This window comes from Primulina tabacum, chromosome 11 (assembly GCF_025594145.1).
Source record: "Primulina tabacum isolate GXHZ01 chromosome 11, ASM2559414v2, whole genome shotgun sequence".
NCBI classification, from domain to species: Eukaryota; Viridiplantae; Streptophyta; class Magnoliopsida; order Lamiales; family Gesneriaceae; genus Primulina; species Primulina tabacum.
In genome coordinates, this window is record NC_134560.1 from 24,875,332 (window position 1) to 24,888,325 (window position 12,994).

General features: G+C 39.5%; 1 pseudogene; it reads right to left on the minus strand.

Moving 5' to 3' along the window:
* Positions 1-9,400: 9,400 nt before the first annotated feature.
* The window catches only part of LOC142519704 (uncharacterized), a 101,304-nt pseudogene continuing 97,710 nt past the window's right edge, over positions 9,401-12,994 (minus strand).

The window sequence follows — 12,994 nt, forward strand, 5'->3', positions numbered from 1 at the left end:
ATTTGTTACATGTTTTACATGCTTTTACATTGTTGATATAACTGCATGTTTCGTTGATTTATACTGGGATTTATTTTTCACCGGAGTTATCCGGCTGTTGTCGTTTTGTATGTGTGCATGACAACAGGTGGGACAGGTTCAGGGTCGAGGAGATGAAGAGAGATCGTGATTAGAGTGGAGACTACGGACTTTGATCTGAGAAAGGGTTTGGAATACTTGATATGTAGTTATTAAACCTTAGCTCGAATGATTGTATATAGTACCAGACTTGTACTTTTAATATACTAATATGTATATCTGCATGTATTCCATTATGTTTCGCAATTTTAAAAAAAATTTAGACCCGGTTTATTATAATTGATTAAATTGTCCTAATGATGATTAATAACATGATTAGCGTCCGGGTCCCCACAAAAGTACTAAGTCATTTGGGTCTTTTAAGTTGCGATTTGAAAATAAGGATTTAGAAGGAAAAATTTAATTGGGATCGAGGAGACGTAATAATATTCATGAATTTAAGTTCTATCAGAATAGCGCAGCGGAAGCGTGGATTTTTGGGATAATAAAACTAAGTCTAAACTTTGGGTTCTTAAGGATAAGCGAATTTCGAGGATGAAATTCAATTTAAGAGGGGAAGATTGTAACGCCCCGAAAATTTAAAGGTCCACGCGAACCACATGCATTTGAATTATTAAATGCTCCTGTATTTTAATTAAATATTTTACTTGCATTAATTAATTATGTTGTGCACATTGACATGTTTAAAATTATATTTTCAACATAGTTGCATTAAAATGTATTTTTAAAGGTTATTCAAGTGGCGATCGAGGAACGGAGACCGATGGATGAAAAATAGAAAATATTTTTATTAACTAATTGTTTTTGATTATTTAAAATATGTGTGATGTTTTTTCTTATTTTTTTTAAAAAATAATAAATATGGGGTTTTGAGGTGATTTTATACGCCAGGAACTAATTTTTATCGGTGTTGGTTTTTCAACAAAAATACAAACTTTTTGGCAACCCGGCTAATAAATTCACAAACTTATTTTATCAAAACTATTTTAATAATTTAATTAAATCTTAATCAAGCTTTAATGGGCCTAAATTATGCTTAATAGGCCTAAGCCTTGATTAATGAATTAATTATTATAAAATATGTAAACTCACCTCCAAACCTACACAAAAATCACGCCACTTTCAGATTTCTTTTGCACACACAAAATTCTTCAAGCTTTACACGGCCACCCACAAGGATATTTGAAGGGAAAAGCATCAATTTTTCAAGGGATCTTCAAGCCGTCATCTTTGTACCATCGTTCGTCAATTCGTCAACGTTATTTCGTGCGTTAATAACGCAAAGGCACTTATATTTCTTTCTTTCAACATCTATCACACCATATTAATTATCTAAACTTATTTTGAAAGGAAAAACATGACACAAACACTTTATTTTCGTAATTATGTGCCTCCATGTTCTAACTTGTGGTTGTTTGATTCCAAAAGCATGTTTATAATGATTTAAAGGGGCTGCCATGTCTAGGACACATTCAGGGTGGTCCAAAGTGGGTCAGGGAGGCTAGGGCTCTTTGGTGGCTGCTGCAAAGAGTCCCACGCAAGTAGGACTCTCGCGCACATAAGGGGACGCGCAGGTTCTTCAAGCTTTACACGGCCACCCACAAGGATATTTGAAGGGAAAAGCATCAATTTTTCAAGGGATCTTCAAGCCATCATCTTTGTACCATCGTTCGTCAATTCGTCAACGTTATTTCGTGCGTTAATAACGCAAAGGCACTTATATTTCTTTCTTTCAACATCTATCACACCATATTAATTATCTAAACTTATTTTGAAAGGAAAAACATGACACAAACACTTTATTTTCGTAATTATGTGCCTCCATGTTCTAACTTGTGGTTGTTTGATTCCAAAAGCATGTTTATAATGATTTAAAGGGGCTGCCATGTCTAGGACACATTCAGGGTGGTCCAAAGTGGGTCAGGGAGGCTAGGGCTCTTTGGTGGCTGCTGCAAAGAGTCCCACGCAAGTAGGACTCTCGCGCACATAAGGGGACGCGTAGGTTCTTCAAGCTTTACACGGCCACCCACAAGGATATTTGAAGGGAAAAGCATCAATTTTTCAAGGGATCTTCAAGCCGTCATCTTTGTACCATCGTTCGTCAATTCGTCAACGTTATTTCTTGCGTTAATAACGCAAAGGCACTTATATTTCTTTCTTTCAACATCTATCACACCATATTAATTATCTAAACTTATTTTGAAAGGAAAAACATGACACAAACACTTTATTTTCGTAATTATGTGCCTCCATGTTCTAACTTGTGGTTGTTTGATTCCAAAAGCATGTTTATAATGATTTAAAGGGGCTGCCATGTCTAGGACACATTCAGGGTGGTCCAAAGTGGGTCAGGGAGGCTAGGGCTCTTTGGTGGCTGCTGCAAAGAGTCCCACGCAAGTAGGACTCTCGCGCACATAAGGGGACGCGCAGGTTCTGTCCATGTACAACACCTTGCTGCTTGGTTCAGGGGCTTGGGCTTGGGGTGGCTCGGGTCTGGGACTGGTCTAGGGTCATTAAGGGTCGAGAGGGGTTGGTGGTTAAGGGCTGTAAGTGTCCTAGACAAGGTAGGAGTCCTAACACTAAAAGGAGACTCACGCACATACACTCATGTAATTGGGTCTATTGTCTAGCAGGGTTTGGGCAAGCCAGGGCTAGGTTTAGGGGCTTGGGCTTGGTTAGGAGGGTCCATAGATGGGTTGGCTAGGTTTTGGCTCAAGGTGGCTCGGGCGTGACTCGAGTAAATTAGGAGATGGCTCAGTGTGTTCGATAAGGTGTCAAAAAACGAAATTAAAAGGCTAAAATTGAATCCATTGGTCCACGGGTGTCACGCCCCGTGTTCGAAGCGTCTGTGACATCCGGCATTGTTTAACAATTACTCCAAACAATTAAGCCTCGTATCAAATCAAACCAGTCTTTTTCATAAAATAATATTGTCTTTTACAATGACAATGAAATAAACATTACATCAGAGTTTCAACTAGCAGAAACAAAAGGAAAGCAAAATTCTTGAGTTTTGATCTTGATCTTTGATTCACCAACCCCAGAAAGCATATTGCTCTTCTTCATTCAGTTGTTCCTCGTTTTTATCTGAAATTTGTAAGGGGGTGAGTGTTTTGGGAAACACTCAGCAAGTGAGGGTCGATCGATTTCCAATGATACATATAGAACTTAATCTTTAAAACATTTCTTTAACAAACTTTCAAATCTTATTACTTTTAACTCATCATAATAGAAACGAAACAATTATGACACAGAGTTTATCAGACGATTCAGAGAAGTTCAGAATTAGATCAGAACAATTCAGAACAGAACAGATCGGAACAGACAAAATAGACACAACAATGTTACTCATCTCATTTTCATGGTCAAATTGTCCTCAATATGTTAGTCCTCTAAGGGGAGAGGCCAGAACTCGGTTTTATACCCACTGGTGGGGGCCATACAGAAATGGTTTTATACCCACCATTGGGGGCCAAACGGAAATGGTTTTATGCCCACCATTAGGGGCCAGACAGAATCACAATTTTCGTCCCATTTCAAATTGAATCGTAACAGTATAACAAAGATTTCAGATTTTTATAGAACAGAACTTATCAGAATTTTCAGATATCATATTTTCAAACGAATTCAGCGGAATCAACGAATTTCGAAACATAGAAGAAACATATAATCGATCAAAATTTTTAAACAAAACAGATAGCAATTTTTGAAAATAAGGACACACCTAGATGTATGTCATATTATGTATATCAAAGTTTAAAAATACAAAAAGATATTTAATAAAAGCTCACTTACAAAATGTGAAGGTGTACTTTGAGTTGCTCAAACTTGGACGTACGAAACTTGCCGTGTTCGTACCAGATGCTGACCGAAATTTGGAAAGAGCTTCCCCTCAGTGTTGAAAATAATTTCCAACACCAAAATAACGACACAAGCTTTCCCTTCTTCTTTCTTGCTTTCGGCCGAGTTTTGGAGGGCTTATGGAGTGAAGGAGCCGAATTTTCTTATGGCTTTGTAGGTGTCGTTTCTTCAACACCTTGAGGTGGTATTTATAGGAAAAATATGGCCTTTCAACACCCTATGGCCGAAATCTTGGGCTCCAAGAAGTGCCATCAATGTGGTCAAAGTATCTCAAGCACCAAGAGTCATTTCCTGCACCATAAATGTGTCCTAGCCTCTTAGCTCCTCCCTTAGCTCCTTCATTAGTTTTCTCAATAGTCATTTCTTGCATAATAAGTTTGTCCAAACCTTTAGCTCATTTAGCTACTTCCTTGGTTAACTCAATGGTCATCTCTTGCACAATAAGTTTGTCCAAACCTTTAGCTCCTCTTCTTGGTTAACTCAAGGGTCATTTCTTGCACATTAAATTTGTCTAATCCTTTAGCTCTTCTCTTATCTCTATTTTGGTTCTTTTAGGACAAGAAAGGATGAGCTTCTTTGAGCTAGGATATTGAATTCATGATCTAGGGATTTCCTCATTGACAATCAATTAGCTTCCTTGAGTTGAGGGTTTTAGCTTATGAGCTGAGGGTTTCTTTTCCAAGTGACATACCCTCAATTCTCAAGGTTTTGCATTGCCTCGGTTTCTTTTTGAGCTACTTTCCGAGCTTTTTGAGGTGCTTTGCTTCAAAAAATCCAGGTTCTCACATCTCACCCTCCTTATTGGAAGTTTCGTCCTCGAAACTTGAGTTAGATAAATCTTTAAAGAGGTGAGGGTGCCGAGTGCGCATACGTTCTTCAAATTCCCAAGTTGCTTCTCGTTCCATATGATTTGACCATTGTATCTTGACATATAAAATTGTTTAGCGTCTCAGCACTTGGTCTTTTGTGTCCATTATTCGAATAGGGAATTCTTCCCTTCGTTTATTGGCGATGCAACTTTAAGATTCTGACTTGGATCTGAGACATACTTCCTTAGCTGTGAGACGTGGAAGACGTTGTCAATCATTGACATGCCTGGTGGTAAAGCCAGCCGATAAGCTAGGTTTCCCACTTTTCTCAGTATTTCGAAGGGTCCGACATATCTTGGAGTTATCTTTCTAGATTTGCTGAATCGAACCAATCCTCTCATAGGGGAAACTTTAACATAAGCTTTCACACCATTTTCAAACTCCAACGGTCTTCACTTTAAATCAGCCCAGCTTTTTTGTCGATCATGAGCTGCCTTGCGTTTTTCCTTGATAATAGCTACTTTATCAACAATTCAAGTACCATGATAGTTTTCTCTCTGATTTCAATACTTCCCTGATAATTATTGTTATCGGAAAATTCAATCAAGGGGGGTGTTTATTTAATTCGAGGTCCATGGCACACGCCCTAAAGTATCTTTAATAGTTCGATCTACCGTCTTTGCCTCATGTTTAATTCTTTTTGTGTGAACAGTATTTGAGGCTTTGATGATCGATAAATTTCACACTTTTGATGCATCATTGTAAATTCTGAAATTCTTGCCTTCTTCGGGAAGTACTAATACTAGCGTAGAAACTAGTTTCTTTTTCAAGATCTAAAAACTCTTATCACATTCTTCACTCTAATTGAATTTATAGTTCTTCTGAGTGAGCTTGGTGAGCGGAAGAAAATCCTTCAACACATTTTCTTAATAGCCAACTAATCCCAAAAACTTCAAATTTCTATTCCTGTATTCGATCAAGGCCAGTCTATGATTGCCTCCACCTTAGGTGATCCACTGATATGCCAATTTCGAAGAATGTGACATTTTTTTAATCAAAATTCACATTTCTTAAATATAGTATTTAGTTATTTTCCTCTAAGCATCGGTAGAGCAAGACGAAGATCTTCCTTGCGGTCTTACTTGTCACGCCCCGAGTCCGAAGCATCGGTGACATCCGGCATTGTTTAACAATTACATTGAAAAACAATAAAGCATCGTATCAAATCAAACCAGTCTTTTTCATAAATAGAGTATTGTCTTACAATGACAAAAGAATAAACTTTTACATCAGAGTTGCAGAAGCTAAACAAAAGAAAATGAGTACAATTCTCGATTTACTGATATCGAAATCTGATCACCATCCCCAGAACGCTTCTTGCTCTTCCTCATCTAGTTGCTCCTCATTTTTTTCTGAAATTTGTAAGGGGTGAGTGTTTGGGAAACACTCAACAAGTGGGGGTCGATCGATTCCAAAGATACATATAGAACTTATTTTTCTTAAAACGTTCTTTTAACAGATTTTCAAAACTTAATATTCTTAACTTAACAAAACGGAAACGAATCGAATAAGAGACAAAACTTGTCAAATGATTCAGAACAAAACAGAAGCAATTCAGATCATTTCAATTCAGAACAGACAGACCACTGTTACTCATCTCATTTCCATGGTCAAATTGTCCCCAATATGTTAGTCCTCTAAGGGGTGAGGCCAGAACACGATTTTATACCCACCGATGGGGGCCAGACAGAACATGGTTTTATACCCACCAATGGGGGCCAGACAGAATCACAATTCTCGTCCCATTTAAAATTCGAATTGTAACAGTGCAACACAGAATTCGGAGTTTACCAGACAGAACGTATCATAGTTTCAGATATCAGAGTTTCAGACGGATTCAGCGGAACCAAAGAATTTCGAATAACAGACTGAGCATATAATCGATCGAAATTTTAAACGACGGGCATCATGCCCTTTTTCGAAAATGAAGACACACAATCATGCATGTCATAATATATATCCAAGTTTAAAAATACAAACGAATATATAACAAAAGCCCACTTACAGTATTTGCAGATTTTTTTATACAACACGTCTTCTCAAAAATCGAGCAGCACTTCGGCGTAACTTTAACGAATACTGTCTTCGATCGAGCAGCACTTCGACGTAGGATTTCAGTACTTGACTGCACTAAATTTCCTTCCTCTTCCTTTGCTAGTTCTTGACCGAAATTTTGTAAGGAGGAAGGGCCGAAATTTTTGAGAGAATTGTGGAGGGTGAGGGCCGAAATTTGGAGGGTTTTTGGAATGGTCTTTCTATCACCTTGATGTGGTATTTATAGGCCATCCAAGGCTTTTCACCTAGCCTCATGGCCGAATTCTTGGTCTCCAAGAATGGCCATAATGGTGATCATAATGTTGGTCAAAGAAGTCCAAGCACCAAGAGTCATTCTTTGCATAATAAAGGTGTCTTGATCTCCTAGCTCCTCCCTTGGCTCATTTATGGATTATCTCAAAGGTCATCTCTTGCATATTAAGTTTGTCTAATTCCTTGGCTTATCTTTTAGCTCCCTTTTTGGTCCTGTTAGGACAACTTGGTTGAGCTGCTTTGAGCTGAAAGATCGTGTCCTTGAGCTGGGGTTTTACTCCTCCCGTGACAATACTTCGCTGGATGCGGTTACTTGTAGCTTGGCTTCCTGTTGAGCTCTTTCCCGAGCTTTGAAGTTACTTCCACGAGTTACTAGCTGAAAATATAAGTTCATATTTAAGTTTTATAATTAGAATGAAAGTATTTTGATCTTAGATTAAGCTAAGTTTTAAGCTTGTTTATTTCTTACCTTATTTACTTGGGATCGTAAAATCTCGGGTTCTCACATCCTTCCCTCCTTATTAAAAGTTTCGTCCCCGAAACTTGCATTAGCTTGATCATTCAAATAGGTGAGGGTATTGTGACCGCATCTTCTCTTCGAGTTCCCAAGTTGCCTCTCTTTCAGTATGATTTGACCACTGTACCTTGACATAAGGTATTGTCCTGTTCCTCAATACTTGATCTTTTGTGTCCACTATTCGAATAGGGACTTCTTCATATTTGAGTTCTTCGTTGAGGTTTCCTTCAATCATCAATGGTGCAACTTTGAGTACATGACTCGGGTCTGGGACATACTTCCTCAGTTGTGAGATGTGGAAAACATTATGTATCCTGGCCATGTCTGGTGGTAACGCTAATCGGTAGGCTAAGGTTCCTACCTTTTCCAGTATCTCGAACGGTCCCACGTATCTCGGATTCAACTTCCCGGATTTACTGAATCGAACTACTCCTTTCATAGGGGAGACCTTGACGTAAGCTTTCTCACCAATCTCTAATTCTAACGGTCTTCTTTTTAGATCGGCCCAGCTCTTCTGTCTATCCTGGGCTGCCTTGAGTTTCTCCTTGATTATGACTACTTTATCAACTGTTAGCTGAATAAGTTCTGGTCCGGTAACAGCTTTTTCTCCGACTTCGTCCCAATATAAAGACGACCTACACTTTCTTCCATACAAAGCCTCATACGGAGCCATCTCAATGCTACTATGATAGCTGTTGTTATAAGCGAATTCAATCAGGGGTAACTGTTCACTCCAATTTCCAGAAAAGTCCAGTGCACATGCCCTCAGCATATCTTCGAGGGTTTGAATTGTCCTTTCGGTTTGGCCATCAGTCTAGGGATGATAGGCCGTGCTGAGAGTGACATTGGTTCCCATAGCCTTTTGGAAACTTTTCCAAAATCTTGACACAAATCTCGGATCTCGGTCAGACAGTATACTCGCTGGAACTCCATGTAGCCTCACTATGTTGTCCACATACAAAGTGGCTAATTTATCCAAATTATAATTCATTCGTAATGGCAAGAAATGGGCGGACTTGGTCAATCTGTCAATGATCACCCAGATCCCATCGTGACCCTGGCTTGATCGTGGTAGTCCTACTACGAAATCCATGGAGATGTTATCCCACTTCCATTCTGGTATCTCCAATGGCTGTAAAAGTCCTCCAGGCCTTTGATGTTCCGCCTTGACTTCTTGACAGACTAAACACTTAGCAACAAAGACATCTACATCTTTCTTCATACCATTCCACCAGTAATTATTTTTCAAATCCCGGTATATCTTGGTGCTTCCTGGATGTACTGAAAATCTCGATTTATGTGCCTCGGCCATCACTTCTTCTCGAATTCTATCGACGTTTGGCACATACAATCGTCCTTTCATCCAGAGTATTCCATTTCCATCAATTTGAAATTCTGGAGCTTTTCCTTCATGGATTTGTTCTTTAATTTTAAGGATGTAGGTGTCTTGACTCTGCTTCAATTTGATGGTCTCTTGGGGATTTGGTTGCACTGATAGGGAACTTAAGTTCACCTTCCCAGGGTTCCTTTGACTCAACGCATCTGCCACCTTATTTGCCTTACCCGGATGGTAATTAATTGACAGGTCATAGTCCTTGAGAAGTTCCATCCACCTTCTTTGCCTCATGTTTAATTCTTTTTGAGTGAAAATATACTTGAGGCTCTGGTGGTCAGTAAACACTTCGCATTTTACTCCATAAAGATAGTGTCTCCAGATTTTAAGCGCAAATACTACTGCGGCTAACTCCAAGTCATGAGTGGGGTAATTCTACTCATATGGTTTTAATTGCCGCGAGGCATAAGCGATTACCTGACCCTCTTGCATAAGCACACACCCCAATCCTTCCTTTGATGCGTCGCTGTATACAGTGAAATTCTTACCTTCCTCGGGAAGAATGAGTACTGGTGTGGATGCGAGTTGATGTGAATCTTTGTACGAACGAATAGCAAACACGATTAAAATCAAATCGCGCCCTCAATTCACTAAAGAACAAAGAATCGTTGTTGTCCCGATCTTTTGAATCAAGCGTGTGTGTTGTGATTTTCACCTCTAAACTATGAAAAGTCTAGCAACAAATAATCACGAGATAAACAACCGAGATTATAACGAACCTTCGAAGAACAAGTCGACGACAATCCGCACAAGCACGATCGACAAACGCCACAAAGTTAAAAACTTTGATAAGTTTGATTTTTGAATAACAAAGCGAAGCTTTGAAAAGTTTGAGAGAATACTCTAAACTTTGATAAAATATCAAATAATGAATCAGCAAAGTTCTCCAAAATTTTGTGCAACATATGTTTATATCAAAAGATAACAAAAAAAAAATCTAGCTGCCATAATAATTAAAAATCTAACTAGGAAACTAGGATTCTTCCCGAAACTGACTCGCGCTCGGGCGGTAGAATATTACCGCTCGAGCGCCAAGGCTTCTGTACTACTCGCGCTCGGACAGTAAGTATGGCGCTTGGGCGGTAATATTTGACCGCTCGGGCGCCGATGCTGCTGGACTCAACTTCATCTATCACTTGAATAATGTTCTTGTGACTTCCAAACTCACTTCCATGCATCAAAAAACCTCCAGCACTTTGTACCTTGCTTGTAAGACCTTCTTCATTGCTCATAAGTCTGTGCAACGCTTCCTTGAACTTCTTCAATCTTCCCCTCGTGATTGGTCCCTCCGGCAACTCCAAAGGGTCCCATGCTTTCCTTGGCGCCTGACCATCCGTGTTCGCATCATCCTCCCCTTCTTGAAAAGGATTTGTCCTCAAATCCAGCTCGTCACCTACATCAAACAACGACAAGTCAATAACATTAAAAGTAGAACTCACGTTATACTCACCTGGTAGGTCGAGTTTTTAGGCATTGTCATTGATCCTGTCAAGGACTTGAAATGGTCCATCGCCCCTAGGTAATAGCTTTGAACGTCTCTTCTCGGGGAACCTTTCCTTCCTCAAGTGTAACCACACCCAATCTCCCTTCTCAAATACCACCTTCTTCTTTCCTTTGTTGGCTTGCTTGGCATTTTTCTCATTCTTCTTTTCAATATTGGCCTTGACCTTTTCATGCAAACTCCTAACAAATTCAGCTTTCTTTTTGCCATCCATATTTAACCTTTCACTCACAGGTAAAGACATCAAATCCAACGGAGTCAAAGGATTAAAACCATAAACAATCTCAAATGGCGAATAATGTGTAGTTGAATGCATGCAACGATTATACGCAAACTCAACAAATGGTAACAATCTTCCCAATTCTTTAAGTTCTTTTTAAGAATAGCACGCAAAAGTGTTCCTAAAGTTCTATTGACAACTTCAGTTTGTCCATCCGTTTGAGGATGACATGTAGTAGAAAACAACAATTTTGTGCCAAGTTTAGCCCACAACGTCTTCCAAAAGTAACTCAAGAATTTAACATCGCGATCGGAAACAATAGTCCTAGGCATGCCATGCAACCTAACGACTTCTCTAATCGCAATGTGAGATGCATCATCAGTTTTGTGACAAGAAATAAAATGTGCCATCTTAGAAAACCTATCCACAACAACAAATATAGAATCCCTCCCCTTCTTTGTCCTAGGCAACCCCAAAACAAAGTCCATAGAAATATCAACCCAAGGTTCACTAGGGACGGGAAGTGGCGTATACAAGCCATGTGGTTGTGTTTTAGATTTAGCTTGCCTACAAGTAATGCACTTATCACAAACACGCTCAACGTCACGTTTCATGTGTGGCCAATAGAAATGTTCATGCAATGCACTTAAAGTTTTAGCCACACCAAAATGTCCCATTAAGCCACCCCCAGCTCACGAATGGATGATTTAGGGATGCACAACCTATCTTCTCTAAACAAGAAACCATGATGCAAATAAAATTTATCATGTGGACCATGGATACAATTTTCAAACAAACTCTTAAAGTCCTCATCTAGCACATACAATTCCTTCACATGCTCAAACCCCAAAACTTTTGACTCCAAGGTAGAGATTTACGTACCTTCGTGACAGTGCATCGGCCACTACATTTTCCTTACCTTGCTTGTACTTGATGATGTAGGGGAATGTCTCTATGAACGCCACCCACTTGGCATGCCGCTTGTTCAGCTTTTGTTGCCCCTTAAGGTGCTTTAGGGATTCATGATCCGTATGAATCACAAACTTCTTAGGCCTCAAGTAGTGCTGCCACGTCTCTAGGGTCCTCACAAGTGCGTAGAACTCCTTATCATACGTGGGATAGTTCAGCGCTGCTCCATTGAGCTTCTCACTAAAGTATGCCACCGGCCGCCCTCCTTGCATCAACACTCCACCAATACCTACACCTGAAGCATCACATTCAATTTCAAAAGTATTAGCAAAATCAGGTAAAACAAGTAAAGGAGCATTAATTAATTTTTTCTTGATAATATTAAAGGACTTCTCTTGCTCCTCGCCCCAATGAAATGGAACGTTCTTCTTGATCACTGCCGTCATTGGTGCGGCCAACGTGCTAAAATCTTTTACAAACCTCCTATAGAAGCTTGCAAGACCATGAAAACTTCGGACTTGACCAACAGTAGTAGGCGTTGGCCAATCTCGAATAGCACTTACCTTGTCTTCATCAACTTGTATCCCTTGTGAGCTTACCACAAAACCAAGAAAACAAGTTTGTTTGTACAAAAATCACACTTCTTTAAGTTAGCATACAAATTTTCAGCCCTTAATGTGATTAGTACAAATCTCAAGTGATTAACATGCTCATCCAAGTCCTTGCTATACACTAGAATATCATCAAAGTAAACAACAACAAACTTCCCTATGTATGCACGCAAGACATGGTTCATTAACCTCATAAAGGTGCTAGGAGCGTTAGTTAAGCCAAAAGGCATGACCATCCACTCATATAACCCGTATTTGGTTTTAAAAACAGTTTTCCACTCATCACCTTCTCTCATCCTAATTTGGTGATAACCACTCTTCAAATCAATTTTGCTAAAGATACAAGCAACATGCAATTCATCTAACATATCATCTAGCCTAGATATGGGATGCCTATACTTAATGGTTATGTTATTGATTGCCCTACAATCTACACACATACGCCATGAGCCATCTTTCTTAGGAACTAATAAAACAGGTACCGCACAAGGTGACATGGACTCACGCACAAAACCCCTATCTAACAACTCACTTACCTGCCGTTGAAGCTCCTTCGTCTCCTCCGGATTGCTCCTATAAGCTGGACGATTTGGCAATGCACTCCTGGGCACCAAATCAATTTGGTGTTCAATCCCCCTCAAAGGCGGTAGTCCTTGAGGTAGCTCCTCCGAAAATATATCATCAAATTCCTGCAATAGTGAAATAACAATGCTCGGAAGGGAACCGGC